The sequence below is a fragment of the Sminthopsis crassicaudata genome, chromosome 6 (genome assembly GCF_048593235.1).
Source record: "Sminthopsis crassicaudata isolate SCR6 chromosome 6, ASM4859323v1, whole genome shotgun sequence".
In the NCBI taxonomy this organism is placed as follows: domain Eukaryota; kingdom Metazoa; phylum Chordata; class Mammalia; order Dasyuromorphia; family Dasyuridae; genus Sminthopsis; species Sminthopsis crassicaudata.
Window position 1 is genome coordinate 106,836,353 of NC_133622.1, and position 22,476 is coordinate 106,858,828.

Consider the following 22,476-nt stretch of genomic DNA (forward strand, 5'->3'; position numbering starts at 1 on the left):
ATTAACATCATACAAAGTACTAATAATCAAAATGTATTCATGAAAGTTTCTTTAATTCTATGTATATATATATATATATATATATATATATATATATATATATATGTCACTTATTTTTCTAAAGCTTCATTCCTAAAGCCAGTGATTTAGATTTGTAAACTGTCTCAAAATTGTACAGAATGTATTTTAAAAAGAAGTTTAAACAAATTAAAAGCCATCTTAATAAAGTGCACATATAAAAATACTGACATTTATAAATATAGATTACTGTGGTCAGTTTTATCATTGTGAACTTCAAGACCCCTCCCCATCACCAATGTCTTATTGAACTTTTCAAATGGAATCTTCTAAAAATATCTCAAATTTGGCATGTCCCAAAGTGAACTCATCTTTCTTACAGCAACCTTTCCTCTTCCAAACTAACCTATTTTTGTCAGCAATCCACCACCCTTCCATTTTCCCAGGTGGGCAACCTCAGCATTACCCTCAACTGGCCACCTCACTCTCCCTCATCCCAGCATATCCCATCATTGTCAAATCTTGTTACTTCTACCAGTGTAACATCTCTCACATCTCTTGTTTCTCTCTCCTCTCACTGTAGCTCCTCTCACTAAAGCTCACTGCTTTAGTTTACATATCAATTATCTCTCACAAAGGTTATTCCAACAGGCTTCTAATTGGTCTCTCACCTCAAATCTCAAAATTCCAGTACATCCTCCACACTGATGCTAAAGCAATTTTCCTTAAATACAGATATGACCATGTAATTTCTCTATTCAATCAATTCCAGTGGCTCCCTATTGCCTTCTGGATTAAATAGGAAATACTCTGTTCAGCTTTTAAAAGCTTTCATGATCTAACCTCTACATTTCTGTCTCATTCCACATCACTTACCCTCCCACACTTTGGTTTTCTCTCTATTTCCAAATGACAATATATACCCATTTTTGACCTCAATGTCTTTGCTTTGCTAGCTCCCATTTCTTACTTTCTCCTTACTTTCAGACAACAGAATCCCTCTCTTCCTTCCAGAAGCAGCTTAAGCTCTTTCTACACAGAGCTTTCCTGATCTCCTAATTGCTAGTGCTCTTTTTCTTAAACTACTTTCTATCACATTATTTTTTATTTTGCTTATTTTCTTTTTATTTATCTAATATATGCTTACATAAGGTCTTGATGTTTTTTTTTTTATCAGTATGTAAGCTCCTTTTAAGTAGAAATTATTGAATTCTTTGCATTTGTATCTTCAGTGCCTAAAGACAGCTCCTGTTCCACAGTCAGTCCTTAATAAATCTTTGTTGATCAGTTGTGTTAAATCCACTCTCTGGCATTAGTCATGTCTCATATAAACAGTCTCATGTCTCATTGAAACAGTTATAACAAAGGAAGAATTCAGACAAGCAGAATCAAATTGTCTGTTTAAGCAACATTAAGTAAATGTTTCTGTGCATTCAGTTAAAAACATTTCTAAGCTGGAGAGATGAATTTGAGACACAAGACATGTAATTAATTTATTAAATGCCTACTATGTAAAGATATCTGAAACTCTGTGACCTGCCTACTGGAGGGAGCACTCATATGAGTTACAAAGTCAGTACAGCCTTGAATTAGGACAAACTCAATTTCATTCTTTCAGAGGGTTAAAAACTATATAGGAAGAGTGATAAACTGGGATAAAGATAAATGTTGTGTAAATTAGAATAAGTGATTTATGCTTAATGAAAGGATCAAATTTTAGACTCCATGGAGGGATCCCTCTTCGAAAGGAGAAATCAAGGTTTTACCAAGCAGATGGAATTTCAAGATTATAAGATAAACAGATATTAGGAGGAAAGCCATTTTTCTCAAGCATAAGTAAAAGATTCGAAGATGGGAAACACATATATATGTGACATTCTGTATTAAATCATTCTTAAAAGTGCTAAGCAGCTGATAGTAAAGATTTGGAATATTTATGACCCTGAGGTGATTTTTTGTTGTTACTGATAAATGCAGCTCTGAAAGTAAGATTTTTACATCTTGGGCCTGCTTAGCATTCAAATAACTAAGGTCAAAGTAATTGGCTTTAGGTATGATACATCCGTCACTCTCTTCTAACTACAAAATGTGAAAGACGCCAGATGGATAAGTGAAATTCTGATTATAATCGCAAGAACACTCAACTGAAACAAAATTTTTTAGTCAGTAGAATCTGCCTTACAAATGAATTTTCCTTATTTTTTGGCAAAATATTGATGCTATTGTTCTTTTGGGGGTTCTCTCCCCCAACTCTGGAATCTTTCCACATATCATCTCTCAGATTCCCCTCTCTTTTCCCTATTAAAAAAAAAAAAAGATTAAATGTTTTCTCAGTGGGACTTTATTAAAATATAAATATAATGCTCTAGTGAGAGTCAAATACATATAGAAACTGGCAATTATGCCATCCATAAGAATCACTGCAATCTACATGTTAACTAGTATAATCACTCATTTACATTATCTCTGTTCTATTGTATTTTAATTTGTTTTGTTAAATACTTCCCAATTACATTTTAATGTGGGTTGATTCTCATGTTTTACATGATATAAACAGAAGTTTCATTAGACTCAATATTAGTGACATTTTCTCTTCCAAAAATATAATCATCTACATGTGATAATTTTTAGGATGAAAAGAAAGGAAAGAAAAAGCATTTATTCACCATCTACTATGTGACAGATACTGTGCTAAGATTTTACTAATATCTCATCTGACTTTCACATCACTCCTGAAAATTAGATGCTATTAATATTATCCCTATTTTACAGTTCAGGGAACTGAGGCAGAAAGTTAAATGACTTGCCTAGAAAATGTCTGAAGCTGTCTTTGAACTCAGATCTTCCTAACTTCAGACTCTCTATTCAGTGTACTATCTAGCAAGAGGAAGAAAGAAAAGATTTTCTTTTACAAATTCCCCAAACCTCTTTTCATACAGAAGTTATATTAAAATGAAAGAGAAAGACACCACTGCTCTTTCCATTTAGGTGGTTGCTGAGCTATAAGTCATTGTATCAATTAGCAATAATTTACTGATTGTTAATTAATCATAAATTTGTGACCCACACATTCGGTTACATGAGCCCATATAGGATTGCAAACAAAAGTTTAAGAAGTTTTGGTTTAGTACATATTAAGATGAAAAAAAAATATGATACATATCCAAGGTATCTAATTAAATATTTGGCAAAATTTAAAAGCTAAGCTGATGGTGTCTTGTTTGAACCATCATGGAATATAAATTAGAAAGTGGGCTTTAAAAGAAGCTTGAAGACTAAAATAAGAAAACTGATGCTCCCTTCAGGGCTGATTTCTGTGGATGCTTTCTATTCTCCAGGGAGGAATGTGCTTTCCTTTGCTCCCCCCGCCCCCTTTATAATGATTTAAGTTCCACTGATTCACAAACCACACACACACACACACACACACACACACACACACACACACACACACACACTCACACAATCAGCTGCTGCTGCTGCTTCTCTTCTTCCTTCTCTCCCCTTCTCTCTTTGGCCCCCTCCCCTTCTCTTTCCACCTTCTCCCTCTTTTTCTTTTTCTCTCCTCCCCCCATTTATAACGTGACTAATGTTACAATTTACATGAAACACTGTTCAGCAGTAAACAATCCATAAGAGGGGCCAAAAAGAGAGTCTGATGTGATTTTCTGGGGCCCAAAGATTTTTGTTTCTACTATGTAAAATCACACATTACATTTGTCATTGTTTCCCTCCTGCCTCCTGGGAAACAAGCTGTCTAAAGCTACTCCCATACTTTTTTTCCTTCTCACCTTGTAAACCCAGTGCCCTGTTCTTCCTAGTTACTTTTCTTCCATTTCCCCAGATCCTATATTTCCAAGCAAATTAAAATTGCTATTTCCATGGGTCACAACATTTCTGCTTGGAAGGGAATCTTCAAAGTTATCTAATTTCCCAAAACATCCCATTCCAGTTTTAGAAAGCCTTAATTAAGAGACAGCAATTTGGTTAAAAAATTCTCACCTGGTATGATCAACAGAGGCATGGATTTCTAATTAAGATGACCTTAATTCTAACTCTGCCTCAGAAACTTACTTCCTGAATGACCCTGTGCCAGTCAGTTTTTCTTAATCTGTAAAAAGAGGGGATATAACTTGACCATGTCTAAGACCTTTATGATTCTAAATCTATGATCCTCTGAATAGACTTAGCCCATCCATAAGTCTCTTATTTTAAGAGAGCAATTTAGCTCAAATAAATTTTTAGTTACAATATGAGGAAAACAGATTTTTGAGGAGGTATCCCAGTGAACTTTGCTAACTCTGAGCCTCACCATTCTTAGTTACCACCCTTAACTCCTACGAGTTATTTTTTCCTATTTTTCAAAGGAATTGGTTGGCTCCCTTCCCTCCTCCCCCTACTTATATTGTCTCTGAAAGGAAAGAATGGAGGTAAAGCATTCCTATCTTTCTCTATTTTTTCCTACAACTCTTGGCATTTCTTTTCCCTTATCACTCAGGTCCCCAATAGTGTTTCCAGGAAGTTGATTACACAATCAGCTGTCCATGACCAATTAAGTCCATCCATTTAGTGGCTAGAGTTACATGATATTTTTGAGTCCTACTTATCTTCACATTTCAATGTATTTCTTTTTCTATGGACTGGTAACTAGGAGTGAATTTCCCCAATAATTGTTTTAAATTAATAAAGTCTCCTTTATCTTTAGAACATGTAAACTAAAGAAAAATGTGAGTATATAAGTTATATGATCTTTGTCTCTCTGCCATGTTTATTGTTCCAATAATGGCACTGAAATCATCAAAGGAAGATGGTACTCAATTGACTTCTTGTTTGAATGTATTAAATAAGGGTTACTGGTGCTTTGTTTTCCTCCACATCTTGAAGCCCTGGAGTTTATTATTCACTGTTATATTCAATGTCTCAACGAACCACTTCCCAGTTAGTTTATGGAGTAAGTTATTTGATCTAATAAAGTAAGGAGATCCATTATGTCTTATCACTTTTTAAATTATCAAACATAAGGCACATATGTGCTGTGTATATACACAGATGATGTAGCTATTTGTTGTCTTCTTTTTCTCCTCCTCCTCTTCTTCTCTTCCTCCTAAACAAATCCAATCCAGACAGGTTAAGCCTAGTCATAGGTTCTTAGATCTATCACTGGAAGAAAATCCTCAGGTCAAAACCTCACATTTTTATACATGAGAAAGTGAGGCCCAGAGAAGTTGTGACTTGACCAGGGAATCGCAGTTAGTATCTGAGGCAGGATTTGAACCCAAGTTCCAATGATTAATTTAGGAGAATTAGAATTTTAATGACATCAATTGAGTTTTTGACAGGTACATCTTCATAATATGTAAAAACATTTTTCATATCTGTAAATCTGTTTTAATCCATGCATCTATATTGCTGTGAGCTATTAGGAATCAGTCATTTATAATTTCCCTCATTGCTCAAACCTCAGTTTCAGCTCGATGGGACTCATATGAACTTTATTTTGCATTCAGTAAAAGAGCCAAAGTGTATCCACAATATATTGCTTATCAGGAACTCCAAGCTGAACAACTCATTGGGAAAGCTGACATTATCCACTAAACAGCTAAAATGTGTTCTTCCCTCTTTACCAGGAGTCAGGTCTCAAACCAGAGGCCAGTTAGTTCCTGATGGTGAAGGATAGGCAAGTATCATGAATTAGGTCCAAGATCCATGGGTTCTAACTAGTTAGGGACAGGGCAATAGAGAGGATCACCTGAGGTGTGTCTGATAACAGGCAGAGGTTTAAAGGGAGAATCTGTCAGTGTTGGTTGGGAACATCCAGCAGCAGGTATGTGGGAACCTCTTCAGGGAAAGACCAGAATTTAGAAGCAGGAATTGGGAAGTGGGGCACTCGGTTGGAAGAAATCAGGAAAAACCCTACTTGCTATGGAACCGGGAAACAGGATAGGGCCTTGTTTCCAGAGGAACAAGGCTAGAGAGGTTACAAATGTACTTGGGATTCATGGTCAGCTTAGCCCAAGCAGTAAATCAGGGAATGCCTGAGAGAGAGTCCTCTTCTTGACCCAGATTGATCACACAGCCTAGGACAAGGCTGAGCCTAGAAATGGGGATAAAATAGTCCCAGGTGCAAAGGTTAGGGGGAATGAGGGATAGGGAATCAAGACTATTCTAGCATGATCTGATCAGCCTACCTCCCACCCCCCAAACAAATGGTGATTTTTTGCTCTCAAAGCATCTGTGAAAATATCCCTGTTTCTGGCCAAAAAGGCAATGGTGAGTCAACAAAAACTGAAAATTGAATGTCCTGTACTTGACAGAATGATAGGAACCAAAATGCTTAACCCTATTACCTTGTTCAATTGAGTAGTAACCATAGTGTAATGCTCTGTAATTAAACAGTTTTATATTCTGGGAAAACTGTGTGACTTGCTAGTGAATTTTGGAACAGTCATATATTCAAATTAGGTACATGATTTGGCACTACTATTTCTCATGTACAAGTTAAAAAACAACAACAACATGTGATTTAACTCTGGTGCTGGACTGAAAACTAGGAGAGTTAGCCTCAGCTATTGATACTGATATGTGGCTAACTTGAGAACATCACAACTTCTAGTCCCTTAGTTTTAAATTGTATAAAATATAATGAATATGTTGGTAACTGTCCATGGTAGGGTAGCAGAGTCATGAGACTAGGATTGAGTTCCAGCACATCCCATGTCTCAGCTTTGAGATCCTGTCTCTAAGCCTCAGTTTCCTTTTCTACAAAATAGAGATAAAAAAAATTTTACACTTTATATATTACAGAGTTGTTTTGAGGAAAAGTCTTTGTACACCTTATCAATAAATCTTGGTAAATCTATGTGCATTAGAAATATGAGTTACTAATACTACCTTTTCTCACATAGTCATTGCTAAATTAAATTTCGTGAATTTATCAAAGAATGAATTTATGGCATTATGCCAATGGAGCATAAGTTTGGCCAGGTCTTTCCAAGATGCACAGGTTCCAACTAGGGGGATGATGACAGATTGGATGTCTACTGTTCACAGATTACCCTAGTTCTATTTGGAGAGGTGCATCATTGGAAGTGTGGCCAATAGGTGACACCGTTATTGGCTAGAGTGATTAATGAGACTATAAAAAGAGGTGGATGAAGGGAGTAAAGTGTGGCACTGAGAGGTCATCCAATCCAACTCTCCTTTTTCAAAGTAGGAAACAGAAGCCTGAACAGGTCAAGTAAATTATCTGCAGTCTCCTCTTTTGAGGAATGAGGAAAATAATTCACATGCCAACTACCTCACAGGGCTGTTGTCAAGAAAATGCATTAGAAACACATTCTGTCATTAGCAATAGTGATGCCCAAGGTTAGCTGGGAAATGTAGTATCATGCAGAGAGCACTAGAATTGGAACAGTTCCCAGCTCTGCCTTTGAGTCTCGGTAATCTTTGCCAACTGGGAGCTCCATTTCTTCCTCCATTAAATGAGGAGGTAGACTCCAGTTCTCATGTTCTCTTGAGGATTTAATACTCTTGTGATTCTAGGTAGGAGCCAGGAAGAGAGTTCAGGACTTGGTCCAAGGTTCTTTCTTCTGTGTCACAAAGCTTCTCAAAAACCACATTCAATTATTTCATGGATCAAAGATTCTTAAAACCATTCTCAGGAAAGTCATCAGAGTTTGTGACATTACAGAAATCTTTTGAGACTGTGGTACTGTTTGTTGGTTGCCATAGGAGAGCCAGCAGGCAGGATACCTGGTCTAACTTAGTCTATCACTTCTATTGGTCTGGTACAAAAGGAAACACAGAATAAACACCTTTGGCCCAAGGAGAAAGGTGGAGGTTTTCCAAATGCATCTCTGGCAGTCACCCTGTTCCCTGTGGCTCCTTATGAATGTGCAGAAACATAAATCCCCTTTAAGCCAGCAATTGGTATTGTAGAAAACTGGCAGTGTATCAATGTGAGCAGCAAATGCTTGAAATCCAAATTATGGGTGGTTGCTTTCCCAAGCTATACTAGGACATCTTACAAAGCAATGCATATAGATGGGGTCACTCTGCCTCCAGCTGCTAGAGAGTGGTATAGGAATAACAAGCACATTTTCTCACTTAATGAGTGCCCAGATTAAACAATTTGTGCCAACTGGTAAAATTAATTTCAATTGCAAATTCATAACTACAAGTTTCAAAAGTATAAATTATAGAAAAGCACTATTTTATAACTAAAATTCAGGTGTAAATGACAATTTCACAACAGAAAATTTTGCAAACGTAGATTTCTGAAAAAAACAAAAAACCCCAACAAAACAAAAAACCCCAAACATCACTGTCTACGGGGGGAAATGTTAAGTTTGGCATACAAAGCCTTCCAAAATCTAGCTCCAACCTATTCCTTCTATCCTTATTTTAAACCCTTCTCCTCCATCTAAGTGAATAAATATGATTAAGCCCCTTCTATGTATCAGACAGTGTTCCAGTGCTTTACAAATATTATCTCATTAAGTCACATAAGTAATTCTGGTGTACTCTTCATTTCTGGATTTTGCATTGCACTCTCTGGCCTCAGTGTATTAGTACTAAGCATCAATTAATCAATCAGCAACTATTATTAAGTGGATATTTACTCTGTACCAGGCACAAAGCCAGAACAGCTCCTGTCCTCAAGCAGTTTCCATTTTAATGGAACAAAAATCATGCTCACAAATAGGCATATATAATGGGTATCCAGAATAGATGCAAAGGAAGGGCAAGAAAAGAACAGGTACAGGTTTCCAGAATAACAACTAATAATTATATCTAGCACTTATGTAGCTCTTTAAGATTTGTAAAATGCTTTATGTATATTATTTCCTTTGATCCTCATGAGAAGTCTGTAAAGTTTATTCGTATTTTTACTAATAAGGAAACTGAGACTGAATGACATGCCCAAAATTACATAATTAGTGAGTACCTGAGACAGGCTTTGAATTCAAGTCTTCTCAAGCCCAGCACTTCATTCACTATGTCAACAATGTGGGTGTAGTGATAAACTAAGATAAAGTGAATCTAGAAAGAGAAGAAGTTGCAGAGTCATAGGAGGGGCAAGAAAGTCAAAGAATATGGAACAAGATGTAACCAGTACAGGAAAAAATGGGCAAGGGACAGAATATGATGGAGGGAAAAGTAAGGAAGCAGTGAATACCAGAAGATGGAAGAGTCTAAAATGAAAGGAAGTTTGACCACACTTCCACCATTTCTCTGCCTACTGTAACACCTACTTTCCTTTGAGGTTCAACTTCATCATTTTCATTAGACCTTCTCTGATCCCTTCTCCACTCCTCACCACTTCCCAGAATGATTTAGTCTTTCCTTCCCCAAATCCCCTTTTGGCATCTTTTATGCACTGACACCACTCAAAATTTGTATTGTGATTACCCACATATGTCCCACTCAGAGAATGCAAGATTAAGGTTGGGTCATGTATCATCTTACATTAAATAAATCAGACAGCTAAGAATCAAGTTATTTATTAAGCTCTTACTGTGTGCCAGGCAATGTGTTAAAGTATATTTTTATTTCCAGCCTAGTGCCTTCTCTAGAGTAGAAACTTAATAAATACTCACTGAAGTGAATTTCTTCAAACTACAAGAATGGCTTCAGAAGGTACGATGCTCTATGTCCTTGCTTATTTACTTTCACCTATGCAGTAGTTAATGATAATATCCAATTATGGATATCCTTCATTACAACAATGGCTGTAACTGCTGTTTGGATGAGGGAGAGGAAAACATATTAAGGAAGCCATGAGTTCTAATTCAACCTTACTTACTAGTAAGTCCTTGGACAAGTCCCTTAACTTCTGCCATAGTTTTCTTATCTTTAAAATGGGGGTAAATTGGAGAGACTTACATAAACTGATGCTGAGTGAAATGAGCAGGACCAGAAGATAGTTGTATACTTCAACAACAATACTATATGATGATCAATTCTGATGGACATGGACCTCTCCAACAATGAGATGAACCAAATCAGTTCCAAAGGAGCAGTAATGAATTGAACCAGCTACACCCAGCAAAAGAACTCTGGGACATGATTATGAACCACTACATAGAATTCCCAATACCCCTATTTTTGTCCGCCTGCATTTTTTACTTCCTTCACAAGTTAAGTGTACATTGTTTCAAAGTCCGATAATTCTTGTGCAGCAAAATAACTGTTTGGACATGTATACATATATTGTATTTAACATATTTAACATGTATTGGTCTGCCTGCCATCTGGGGGAGGGGGTGGAGGGAAGGAGGGGAAAAATTGGAACAAAAGGTTTTGCACTTGTCAATGCTGAAAAATTACCCATGCATATATCTTGTAAATAAAAAGCTATAATAAAAAATGGGGGTAAAATAGCACCTATCTCCTAGGATTATTATGAAAATCAAATGGTGAAGCATTAATAAAGCACTTTACAAATCCTAAAGTGTTATGGAAATATTAGTTGCTATTATTGTTGTTGTTATATCAATGGTCAAAATGAAATCACTATTAACACTGGCACTCAGCTAGCACACTGAAAAAGGAAAAATAAAGGGCCAGAATGTAAAAAAGATGTTTCTGCTTAAAATTCCATGTTGATTCTGTTATCTCTGACATATTAACTATCTACTTTTGAATAAATATGGCTACTTCCTTAGCAAACAGTGCCAAACAACTAAAATTTAGAAGGAGCTGAAAGGTTAGAACTTCAGAAAAAGAAATTGAATACAAGGCCAATAAAAAGAATACTATTTTATGCAGACTTCAATTCCCCCTCCCCTTATCCTCTACTGACACCGTCTTATTCCCTTTCTTCTCAATTACATTTTGGTTTTATCTATTCTTATTTCTCAACTTAACCATATGTTGGCTATAACACACTACACACATGTATGTGGTAGTATATTGTGCATATTAAATCTATATATAAAATGCATGGAAGAATGTATTTGTGTACTGTGTGTATATACACACACACACACACACACACATATATATTTGTATGTCTGTGTATGTGTATATTTACAGACAGATGGTATTTAGTGTCTCATTTTAAAAATTTGTATTTGAGTAATGGTTCTGGAGCAAAAGACTTGGATTTAAATTCTGCTTTTTATGCTTAGTCCTGTGTGACTTTAGACAAATCAGTCACCTTCATAGACCTCTTTTCTTTATCTTTAAAATGAGGGGATTAGACTTGACAGAAGGCACCTACTATGTTCCAGGAACTGTGCTAAGGGCTTCTACAAACATTGTCTCATTTCCTCCTCAAAACATAAATTAGGTGGAACCCTTTTATACATTTGAGAAAACTAAGGCTGATAGTATTAAGTGACATGCCTAAGGCCACAAAGCTAGTAAGTGTCTGATGTTAGATTTGAACTACTCAGGGGTCTTCTTGACTCCAGGCCCAGTGGTACATCCACTTGTGCCACCAAGCTGCCTAGATGACATCTGAAGTTCTTTCCATTACTAATTCCATCATCCCATGATCCTAAGTTTTCGCTTCTTCGTTTGTTTGATGAAAAAAATAAGGTCCTCCAAAACAACGTTCAATAAATGTCCACTTGAATAAAATTTCCTTGGTGTCCACCCTACTGAAATGTACCATGTGTGTCAATGATGCAAGTACCATCCTCATCTGTTTATCTTTTAATACTTTTAATCCTCATGTGGGTTGAGGTCCCTTTAAGATTCCTTTCTGATTTCCAACCCTGCCATGGCTGAAGAAGCTAGGACCTTTAATTCACAAATCCTGGTCAAAAAGCACCCTTTTGAATTCCAATGATATCCAGGCTTTCCCAGCCCCCACTGGATCTGAGCTAACTTGGGCTTTCCCAGCCCCCCACTATCTGCTCAGGTTTCCCCAACCCCCACAAACAGCTTCTTCCTTATCTAAAAATCCTTGAATTCTATTCAGTGCTAACCCTGGCCTAAACCAGCCAGGAGCCTGGGACTCCAACCACCTTCAAGATCATAAAAAGGAAACCCTGGAGTCCACTTGTTGAGCTCTAAAACATGATATCCTTCAGGCCATGTAAGGGTTCCTGCCTGCCCCGCGACCACCTCTGGCCCTGGCGTCTTTCTACCTTTACCCTTACATCCAAACCCTTACAATAAACCTTTTTTATCAATCTAGATTTTCGGGCCTGTAAATTCCTTTACAGGGGACTCTGCCTAGTCACTAGACTGCATTTAACTATGTGTCCTTGTGCCAAACTCCAAAAGGAGTTCCCCCTTACCTAACTCTCATCAATCAGTAATCCACAGAAGTTGTTTAATTTAGGGTCATGGAAGGTCTTTCCCAGGTCTGGCTATTTTTCACAAGGTCTCTCTTGAATGAACTTTCATATTTTGAATTTTATGCAATATCTCATAGTAAAAGGATGACTTTGGTAATTGAAAATTGATGGCTTGCCTTTTTTATGTCTATCCCTACTGTCTTAATTATTACAAATAGGCCATTCATTCCTTATCATTTATCCAATTGGCAATTTTATGTCTCTTTCAAACAATTCATTGTAGAAGGACTATATTTACTTCATATGTTTTGGTTGAAGTAGATTAAAGGAATTATTTTTCCTTTATGATCATTTCTTTAATGCGCTATGGCAAAATAAAATCTGCTTTTGGCTCCTGATGCTATAAAATGCACACGAGCAGAAATGTCTCAGCATATTGAGGTTGCCTCCTAGCTGCCTCTGATTGATTGATATAGCTACTATACCAGACTGCTGAGACAGATAAGAATCCCAGTAGGAGAAGAAATCAGTAAAGTCAAACATAATTACATGCATTCTAATTCTGTTCTACGGATGTGGTTCAACATTTAAACAAATGTACAGCAAAAGGAAACTGCAAGCTAGTAAAATGGCTGTGATTACTGGGAGGGCAATTAATTGTAATTAGATTTGGGGGTGGGGGAAGGAAAAAAACATTATAAAACTCAGGCTTCTTCCTTTTAAAAAAAAAATTACTTAGTCTTGGGAAATGGTAATTGAGCTTTTTTTTTTGAGTCTGTTGATTTTATTTGTAGAGTTCTAAGAGCAAATGGGTCAGCCCAAAAGATTATAATGACTTCACTTTGGGGATGGAAGGGAAAGAAGAAGGGAAGCATTCAGCAGCACAAAAATATCCCTTGAAAATAATCTTTGATGAGTCACCAAGAGAAAAACGGTTTTAGTAACTCATCTTTTACTGCTCAGTACACCCATTTCACTATTTGAGTATCCCCAAATGACTTAAATCATTTATTTTGTTAGGTAGTCAAAAATATTGGTTTAGTGCCTATTATGTATCAGGAACTGTGCTAAACACTAGAATACAATGAATGTAAAAGAAAGACCCTACCCTTGAGGAGTTCACAACGAAATGGGAGAGACTATATGCAAATAAACTATATACAAATAAATTTTAAACTGGATCTGTTGGAAAACAACAACAGAGAGAAGGAACTCGAATTTTGTCTCATTACCTAATCATATTTTGCTTTATGTGGAGCTCTAATAAGGAGTAAATTGAAATATATTAATTTTGCTTTTTAGTTTTTCCATTTTCCCTTATCCTCCCCTCTCCTACTTCCCATTTCCTACCAACTATGCTGCTTTCAGATTTCTCTGGAACTCTCCTACATATCTTCCTTCCTCCCTCAGGAAACCTGTCTTTGGAAAAATTATCCTGCAAGACTGAATTTGATTGGTCCTTACTCATCATTACTTGTGATACAGGAGCCACCTGCCAAGTGGCTGCTGGAGATCTAACTCAGACTTGTAGAATCCATCTCTTCATATGGGAGAAAGAGGAGAAGGAAGAAGAGGAGGAGGGAGAAGAGGAGGAGGGAAGGAGAGGGAGGAGGGGGATGATGATACAAGGAGACAGAGAGGCAGTCTGACCTCTCCCCTTTTCCCTCTTGCCTCCAATTTATTTCATTCCCAATCCACAAGGAACATCTTCGAAGGCTGCTTTGCAACTCCTTCAAGTGTTATGATTCACGAGCTGTGGAGGCTTTCGGAGATTTGACCTGCCCCTTCACCCAGGCATGGTCCTTAACAATTATTGGCTGCCTCTCTGATTAGTATCTCTGACTGAAAAGCAGGGCCTCTATTTAAAAAAGGGGATCATCACTATCATCTTTCCATTTCTCACAGTTGTTTGGAGCTTTTGGACTTCTCTATCATGTATCTGCTTGTACTTCTTCCTCTCTCTCCCTTCACCCAACCCTTTTTAGCATCCTTTTGTGGGTTGGTTTCCCTGGCTAGACTGTAAACTCCTTGAAGGCAGGGACTGTCTTTTATAAAACCCCCACAAATCTTTGATTTGTATCCCCCAGCACTTAGAGGCTGCCTGGCCCACAGTAGGCAGGGCTAGCTTCTAGAATGGATTTCCTTTAATCCCCACTTTAGCATTGAATTGTTGGAATTTGGCATTGAATTTGGAATTCTGGGATAGAAAAAGCTTCAAACACATGGAAAATGACTAATCTAGAGAGAGAAGTTTTAATAAACAAGGCAAAAAACTCACAAAATGAATGATAGATAGAATAAAAAAGTAACAACAAAGAATCAGCTAAATCCTTTTGTTTTTGTTTTTTAGATTTCTTTTGGTACTACTTATTCCTCAACATTCTTAATGATTTGTATAGATTATTGCCTGTCACTTCAAAAGTAAACAGGTAGTTTTGGAGAGCATCCAAAGAAGCAAATCCTGTCAAGTTGGCATTCTAGACATCCTGTGTTCTCTCCTTCTGAATGGATGGCTTCTACAAGAACATCCCTTTAAAGGGGAGGGAGGGAGGAGGGAGGGGGGAAAGGCAGGTCAGCCCTGTCTCATGCTCTTCTCCACTGACTCCCAATATATTTGTATTCTCAGTCTTTAGTGTAGTGCCAGGCACATAGTGAGCATTTTATTAATATTTGTTGACTACTTAACTATTTATGGAAAGCCTGTCATGTGCAAGAATGCTCACCCTCCATAGCATGATAGAGAAATGGCCAGATAACTGGACTTGCAGTTAGAAGACCAGCATTATATTCCTGACTCTATTGTTGTGACTTTGGGAAATTACTTCATTTTTTTAGAAATTCTGCATTTATAAAATGAGGAGGTTGAGTAAAATTATTTCCAAGATCTCTTCTAGTTCTATCATCCATTTCTAAGAGTAATTACATAGTAGATTTCACAGAATCATATCATAGAGCTAGAAGAGTTCTTATACATGATTTAGTCTCATTGTGGGGTATAGTATATACTTTAAGAAAACTTGATTTACAAAACATGATTATTTTTCTTTTTGATTTACATTCCAAGCCAAGTCAATAAACATTTATTAATCACCTACTATGTGCCAGGCACTATATTAAGTAATTCAGAGAATCAGCTTTTATTTTTAAATTAATTTTTCTCAATTACTAAGCATTCATTTCTCTTCTCCCATATTTATCTGCTGCCTTTAAAAAAAATCCTTTTTAACAAATATGCATAATTAAGGAAGTCAAATTTGCACATTGGCTATCTCCAATGGTTCTCATTATCAAGTTTTCCCTAGTGGAGAAGGAAAAAGCAAACCACTCCAGTATTTTTGCCAGTAAAGTCCCTTGGATAACATTGGTCCATGGAGGCATGAAGAATCAGACATGGCTAAACAACAACAGGTCCAAAACTTTGTATCTCATTCTATATAGTCCATTATCAAGATAGAAAAAAAAGAACTGAGTGATTTTCTGGATGTCAAAAAGAATGATTAGGGTTAAAATCGAAGCAGCTTGACATCTTAAGTTTCGTGTACTGTTGGAGTAATTTTGTGCAGCAAAGAGTTATAGGAGTATGTGTATAAGAAGAAAGTCATGGGATAACATTTTATTTTTATAGCCTCAGGGAAACAGGTAGGGAAGGAGGTGGAAAGAGTGAGGCGGAATGGCCATATCACCTAGACTTCAAGTTTTAAAGAAGTTTTACATTTAGCAGGCAAGAACCATCAGAATTCAGCTATGAGACCTGAGAATTTCAATGGTTTCATCATGCTGAATCTAAACTGTGACATTGTAAAAAATTAAAATTTTCCTCAATAATGAGTGCATTTGCAAAAAAAAAAAAAAAAAAAAAAAAAAAAAAAAAAAAAAAAGCTTCAAAAGCATATATATATATATATATATATATATATATATATATATATATATATATGTATAATCATGCTCCAGTTTGTCATGCCTCTTTGTTTCATTTTAATGTACATGCTTTTATTTCTCTTTTTCAACAACTATGACTAGGGGGTCTGAAAAGCTGGAAGTAGCCTGGGTTTCTCTGAACTTCTAAGAGTCTGTGTCTTTCCTTTTCAACCATTGTAGGGAAAGGGCAAAAATACAGGCCAGAGAAATAATGCTACAAAGTATTGTTTGTTCCAGATCATTTCCTAGGAGGAAGAACCACAGTTTTTGATAGTTCACAGCACAATGCCAGGAGCACAGAAACAAGTGACTTAAGAGGAACCTTGATCTGGTTTCTGTTCTAAAGAAGCCAGTGGCTATAATAATGATAGCTAGCATTTATGTATCATATTATGGTTTATCAGGGGCTGCTGATTTGTTACATCATTTTCTACTCACAACAATCCTGTGAAATAGGTAATATTAGATCATTCCCATTTTACAGTTGAGAAACCCGAGGCTGAGAGGGGCAGCTAAGTGTCTGAGGCAGGATTCGAATTCTGATCTTTATCATTCAAGTCTATGGCTCTTACTCTTCTGCTTACTTATATTTGTAGAACTTTACAATAAAGTTCTAATGGATTGTATGCATAAGCATAAGCCTCTGAATGTGTGTGTGTGTGTGTGTGTGTGAAACACCCATCCATCTACCTCATTCAGAAATTTCTTATCTTTTTCCTCCTGACATATCCCTGATTTAAAAATATAAAAAATCTAGGTTTCCATCCTCCTGGGGCAATAAGCTCAATCTTTTGTTTTATGATTCATGTGCTTTTCCAATGCTGAAAAAAAAAATCCCTTTACAACTAAAGAAGCTGAGCAAATACTCATTCCTTTTAAAAATTACAGCCCACCTAAATACTGTTCTAATGCAGCCAAACTACCCAATTTGCTACTAATCCAAATGAAAAACCACCAGGAGATGATTCGTTTTCTTCTCAATAATATTTCTTTTTAACTTGTTCTGGGGCCCAACAAATGAAAAGCCCTTTGCTTTCAGCCAGACCAGTAATTCAAACCCTAAGTGACCATATAAATAAACACCACTGATACCTGCTAATAGGTCATGAGTTCTGAGCAGGATATGTTTGGAGAAATCACAGTTTATAACAGTCTTGTCAGCAATAGATGAAAAGGGGATTATGTTATTATGTTACAGAGCCCCAGACGGGAGGCGACAGAGCAGCTGTGATTGTGTACAAGTTTTATCTTTGTCCCGGGGAACCATGTTGGGGACCTATGTTTTGCCCTTCTTGAATGTGCTATGAGGATATGAGGTATCCTATTGATACGGTAGCAGGATAAGAGACTTCTCTATTTCTAGGGCTATAAAATAATTCTTGGATTCTATTAGCTAGGAAAATTCTAGTCATTAAAAAACAAAACAAAACTGATGATATGTCTGATGATATGTAGAAATACATTTTAACAAAAAGCAATTGGGTTCATCTTTTGAATAGTTATGAGAAGTAGCAACATCTAAACAATAATTTAATAGAACTATATAGTCTTCTATCATTTGCAGAGTATCCTGATTAATTGGAGGAAAAAATAATCAATGATCTTTAGTTTTTCCATGTCAGATTTTTGACAGGACTTAAATCTTGGAATCTAAGAAGTCATCGTTCTCATTCTCCTGTTTTCACTAAAAATCTGTACAACATTCTATGGACACAAATTTAACGAAGTCTTTCTTAATATCTCTTGCAGGTGGATGATAATAATAATAAAAGACAATGAAAATGTCCAGGATTTCAGTGATATAATTTGTATTCAGTTTTAAAGTGGGGAAAGTGGGAGGGGGGGAGTAACTCTGATCATTGTGATAAGAAGTAAAATATTTGAAAAATGTTCTAATTCCAGTCATTGGGTATAATACGGTACTTTCGGCAAAACTTGAATAAAATTAAACTCTTGATATAACACAGATGGTCTGAGGCCATCTGAGAGTACAATAGTTTTACTTCCAACACACATAGATATACTCCTTTTTGCTGGGAATGCAATACTTTTACTTGAAATATACATAGGTCCCTTTTGCTGAGAGTACAGTAGTTTTAGTTGAAACATATGTAGATATACTCCCTATTGCTAGAAGCATAGTAATTTTACTTGAAACATAACAGATATACTTACTTTTGCTAAGTCTGATAGAAGGAGGCTATAAAACTTTTTTAATTTGGAGGGATAATATGAACTAACTCAATTAAGATTCAGATATTTGATTCAGCAAACAACAGGCAAAAAAAAAAAAAAAAAAGAAAACCTTCCAAGATGGAAATAATGACCTACCTTTAAATAATGCTTCCAGTTCTACAAAGCATTTTCTATACAACACTGCTATGAAGCAGGCTATCTATATCTATCTATATCTATATATTATCTATATATCTATGTATCTATATCTATATCTATATATAGAGAGCTTAAGTGACTTAGCCATGGAGAAAAAGAAGGGAATATAGAATGGATATTTATTAAGCACCTACTATGTGTCAGGCACCCTACTAAGTGCTTTAAAAAATCTGATTCTTACAACTACCCTAGGAGAAAGGTGCCATTATTATTCCTCATTTTTTTTTTTTTTTTTACAATTGAAGAGGCTGAAACAAACAGGTTAATTAGCTTACCCAGATTCACCCAGCTTGTATCTGAATCACATTTGAATTCAGATCTTCCTGATTCCAAAAACAGAGAGATCTATCCATTCTGACACTACTCTGCCTCAGTCATATGCTCAAGGTCATATAGCTGAATTTAAATTCTGGCCTTCTGAATCCAGTTCTTTATGAAAATAGATGGGTGTAGTGCTTAAGGTACACCAAATACACTGTATACATTATCTTATTTGATTCTTACAATAATCCTGTGTAATAAACATATTCTCTATAAACTCTATTTTACAGATGAAAAAACTGAGGCTCTACTACTGGGCTTAAATCCCAAAGAGATCTTAAAGAATGGAAAGGGACCCACATGTGCAAAACTGTTTGTGAAAGCCCTTTTTGTAGTGGCCAGAAATAGGAAGTTAAATGGATGCCCATCAATTGGAGAATGACTGAATAAATTATGGGTATATGAATGTTATTATTCTGTAGGAAATGACCAACACGATAGTTTCAAAGAGGCTTGGAGAGACTTATATGAACTGATGCTGAGTGAAATGAGCAGAACCAGGAGATCATTATACACTGTGTACAACAACAAGATTACAAGAGGATCAATTCTGATGGACGTGGCTCTCTTCAATAATGAGATGATTCAAACCAGTTCCAATTGTTCAGTAAAGAAGAGAATCAGCTACGCCCAGAGAGAGAACTATGGAAAATGGGTGTGAACCACAACATAGCATTTTCACTTTCTGTTATTGTTTGCTTGCATTTTTGTATTCCTTCTCAGGGTTTTTTCTTTCTTTCTAGACCCGATTTTTCTTGTGCAGTAAGATAATTATATAAATATGTATACGTATATTGGATTTAACATATAAACATGTATTAGACTGCCTGCCATCTAGGGGAGGGTATGGGGGAAAGGAAGGGAAAAGTTGGAAAAGAAGGTTTTACAAGGGTCAATGTTGAAAAATACCCATGCATATGTTTTTAAATAAGCTATAATGATAAAATAAAAAAAAAAAAAAAAGAAAAAGAAAAAACTGATGCTCAAAGAATATAGGTGAATTCCTCAGTCATATAGCATGTAAACATCTGAGGCAATTTTGACCCAGATATTCTTGACACTAAGTCCAGCCTTCTACCCACTGATACCACAATTTGCCACCTTATTATGTAGCCATTTTGGACAAATAGATAGTTCTCAAACTAGAGAAAACAATGAGAGAAAAAAGGAGGCAACTGCAATAAAAAATTAGGTATATTCAAAAGTCCAGAAAAGATTGCACTTGGTAGCTTCTATATAGTAGTGCCATTGGGGTTTGCACTGCTATATAGCCAAAATCCTTTCCCAATGGTCACAGTCTAAGACTTAGCAGTAAGAATTATGCTTACCCACACTGGAAAAGCTATAGATTTCAGATTTTCTTAAAACTTCCTAACTACTCATTTCTCTAGTTCAGCAGTCCTCTTGTGGTTTAGAGACCTCTGGGAGTCCTTGACCTTTTCAGAGGGTCTGGGGGGGAGGTGCCAAAAGTGTTTTTATAATAATACAAAGATATTTCCATTTTGAAAAGGCAAATACTGATAGATTTTTTTTCCCCAAAAGCTTTGTGGGGGATGGGTCCTCAAAAGATTAAAAATCATCAAACTAGTCAATCTCTTACTTCAAGGACTAGGAAGGAAAAAATAGATCGCTATTTAAAAGCAAAAAACCAGTCTCCCTTCTCCATAAATGTCAATGTCCTGAGTTTAGAAAGTGAATTAGAACCTTAGCAAATCTGAATGAAAAATACTTCAAAAGTGGCCTGATCCAACCCCTAGATAGAAATCCCTTATATATGGCAAGTAAAACAAATCATCATCCACCTTCTACTTAGAGACCACCAGTGATGGAGAAATCACAATCTCCATTTTTGAAAAGCTCCAGGGAAATGAAGTCAAATTATACCCACCTCCCCATCACCCCACCCCCAACTCCGGCTGTTCTGAAGCTCCATATGCTCAGTAATGTATTCAGTTCCATACTGTTTTCTTGGCATGACTCATACACAAAGGGCATCTGCCTAAGGAATAACAAATTTCAGTGTTTTTCAGCATTTACTTTTTGGCAGTTGATTTTCTAAGTGATTGCTCCTACTTCATTCTTTTATGTCCATTCCTTTAAAGCCTGACAGCAGGAAGCATCTCTGGGAGTAATAAATTAGCCATTCATTGTTTTAATTTCCAGCAGAGGCAATGTACCAAAAGACTTACTCCTAAAAATGATCTAGGTTGCCTTGACCCTAGAATAACTTTTTCCCTTTTCTTTCCGTGCTCTGGCATCTCCAGAGTTGTGTGATGCTAATAGGGTCTTTCCTTCCTTTCCTCTTACTCCTCTCACCCCCATGTCAAATTAATCAGGCCTTAAACCGAATAATATAGATTTCTATTTCTTTTTATCATCTGTATAAAAAGCAGAAAAGTGAAGAGGAATAATACTAACATTTATATGATATTTTAAAGTCTGCAAAGTCTTTTACTAAGTATGTTAAATGGTTGATTAGGAAACAACAGGGAATGGGGGGGACGGACAGTTTCTACTTTGCTTAGATGTGCTACCCATTCCACCCACCTCCACTTAAAACCTCCCCCCTCCCCAAGCCCTCCAAATAAATCACTACTTGCTTTTATTTCTTATGGTGCATTTCCCTTATAGGAGGGCAGAGAAAGTCTTGTTTTTGATTTTGTATAGCTGGCACCTTACATAGCACCAAACACAGAGTAGCAATAAATGCTTGTAGACTGATTGTGGGAACTTGGGTAATTAGACTCCGTGCTCTTTAAAGTCTGAAATATTTTGAAATTTCCCCTCCCGCAAAAAATGTTCAGGGAATGAACAACTACTTAGAACCTTTGATTTCATCAGATGGAACAGAATGAACTCCAAAGCTACACTTTTTTTTTTTCCTTTCCTGGAGTGCCCTAATATTTACAGAACGGAACTTATGTTACAAACCAGTTCCAGTGTGAACAATTCCGTAGGTTTGCCAATGCCAAACAAAGTGGCAGGATTATCTGTCCATTTAATTCTGTGTTCCAAATCTCTAGCTGAAAGAAACACCACCTGCTCATCAATATTGCATTATTCATAACAGTACTGTTTGCCATGGCAAGCATTTCAAAACCCATCCCCATCCCCTACAGTAAATCATTGACTAGACTCATTAAAAAAAAAAAAAAAAAAAAAAGAGGGAAGACTTCTTTTTTCCCTCCTGGGAATTGCCTTTCTTAATCTTTACACTGAAAGTTAGCATTTTGCAGATCAAAACTTAAAATGATTAATATAGGAAGTCTTCAGTTGAAATATGTGATTCTGGTTGGATATAAGATCTAGTTGTTAGATAAGGCTGATGAAGCTCTGAATTCCCACACACTGCATTAGTAGCTTCCTTTGCACCCCAAAGACCACAAGCCTTTCCATAAACGCTCTATTTAAATCTTCTCCATATATGTTGCCTCTTCAATTTGAATATGAACTTCTTGGGAGCAGAAATTGCTCCCCCCCATCTGTCTTAGTGTGATGTTTAGTACCCAGTAAACTCTTAATAAAGTTTTATTCATTTACATAATAGAAAGATTGGAGGTGAAAGAGGGGA

At 36.3% G+C, this 22,476-nt stretch overlaps 1 protein-coding gene across 16 annotated transcripts in view; it reads right to left on the reverse strand.

The window, feature by feature from the left end:
• The window catches only part of SORBS2 (sorbin and SH3 domain containing 2), a 451,850-nt gene that overhangs the window by 142,115 nt on the left and 287,259 nt on the right, over window positions 1-22,476 (reverse strand). The window lies entirely within an intron of this gene.